Here is a 2,016-nt window from a genome sequence, read left to right as displayed (position 1 = left end):
GATGGACGGATGGACAAAAGCAAAAAAGTGTTAGAAAAACATCAAACAAAGGTATATCAAGAGAGCAAGTTGATGCTGTCGCTGGTCACTGACATCCTGCAATTCAATTAGACGCATCACACTGTAGCCTCCAACTACAGTCACCTGCATTCCCAGACTTAATGCTGTGCTTTGGTTTTCTTTCGCCACTTCCAATGATGATGCTGACAAACCACTACTACTAAACCTTACACCCACTCTTTTTAAACTCTGCTGCCTGGGGGAAAACCAGACTAAGAGACACAAGCAAAAGAACAGTGGAGCAAAAACCACAGTGGAACTTAGTCATGGTCAGCCAAGCTGACCACGCCTCAGCCATGTGTTTGTTCAAACCTGTTATTTCTGGCACTGTACTGTCTCAAAAAGATCTGCGTCTTCTGAGAGAGGAATGCAGCAGCTTTAAATAAAATCGGATTTAAGGATCAAGGATGGGGAATTACAGAGCCTGTATGCAACTCATATGTTCAGGTTCATGATTTTCACTAACCGCTATATCCACAATTGACTGATGAAGGTCAAAGGTTCAATTTCTCTATCAGAAACATTTTGTAATCTCAGATCGCTGTCCTGGATCTGATCCCAGAGACAAACAACTCACACCTAGGGACAATTTAGATTTTATAGTGTTCAATCAGGCTTCCATGCATGTTTTCGTAAAGTGGGAGGAAACCAGAAGACACCTGAGAAAACCCATGCAGGCCTGGGGAGAACATGCAAACTCCACACAGGGAGGCCAGACTGGGTCTTGAACTAACGACCTCTGCACTGTGAAGTTGGCGTGCCAACCACTTGACTACCAGGCCGCGCGGGTAACAAACAACTATTTACAACTTGGCTGGACAATTAACAGTCTTCTCAAACGCATGTTTTTGAAACGAAGGAAGAAGCCGCCACACAATCACAAGAAAAACATGCAAACTCCACATTGGCAATCCTGAGCCAAGATTTGAAACACAAAGTAGTGGACATTGAGGCAGACGGGCTCAGCGCTCTTCCAACAAATGTTATTTTATCAGGGCATTCATGTTAAAGCAATATATAAATCAATATGTAGTATTATATTGTATTATAAGAATAAACTTTGGACGTATTATTACAGTATTCCAGATTTTTAAAAAGGGGTATCCACTTTAATCACAACAGCCTCAAAGGGCTTCATAATTCAACTAAAATACGTAAAAGGTTACAAAATCTAAATTTAATATTACGTTTAAAAATTATCATGCAGTACGAATAGGGTACATTATTGTTCAATACCGAAGGAAACTGGGCAGATGCATTCAAATGATAACAGCGGCCTCTTGTGGCACATTTTGTAACTGCAATATATGTTTCAGAATCAGAATCAGAATCAGAATCATCTTTATTGACAAGTATGTAGAACACACAAGGAATTTGTTTCCGGTAGAACACGCTGCACTAGTATCGTCGTCAAAAAAAAAAAAAAAAAAAACAAAACAAAACTGCTAAGTGGCACTACTAGTAGTTTCAGAAAGGATCTCTCCCCAGATAAATTTCGTTCACGGTTTGGCCACTAACAATGGTGACCTTTTTGTCAAATTGCTTCATTATCACCAACAAGAAAATAATTTGCTGTTCTCGCTAACAGTGGAGCACCAAGAGAAATGTAAATAGAATTAGAAGCCATTTAATCGTCGCACAATGGGTAAATTTGCAAAAGGAATTCCCTGACCGGGAATCGAACCCGGGCCGCGGCGGTGAGAGCGCCGAATCCTAGCCACTAGACCACCAGGGATGCGCGATGTCATTGGTGGAATCTTTCAATACAGGTTTCACCGTCAGGGGTCGCTGTAGTCCTCTGTTCAAATCAGTTTGAAATGTGAACAGGTGAGTGGGTCATCTTCCGTTTCTGCACTCGCACTATGCTCACACCCACATCCGGTACCGTGGTCGAAATCGTCTGGTCGGTGTTTTTGGCTATTATTTAATGCGTGTAGCAACTATGTTTAGTAAGTC

General features: G+C 41.5%; 1 non-coding gene across 1 annotated transcript; it reads right to left on the bottom strand.

Annotated features, from left to right (window-relative positions):
- Positions 1-1,723: 1,723 nt before the first annotated feature.
- trnae-cuc (transfer RNA glutamic acid (anticodon CUC)) lies at positions 1,724-1,795 on the bottom strand. Its single transcript has one exon. It is a non-coding gene; the product is annotated as a tRNA-Glu (tRNA).
- Positions 1,796-2,016: the final 221 nt, after the last annotated feature.

This window comes from Hippocampus bargibanti, linkage group LG01 (genome assembly GCF_051943395.1).
Source record: "Hippocampus bargibanti isolate YZ-2025 linkage group LG01, ASM5194339v1, whole genome shotgun sequence".
Taxonomy (NCBI): Eukaryota; Metazoa; Chordata; class Actinopteri; order Syngnathiformes; family Syngnathidae; genus Hippocampus; species Hippocampus bargibanti.
This window is presented reverse-complemented; position numbering and strand designations above follow the sequence as displayed.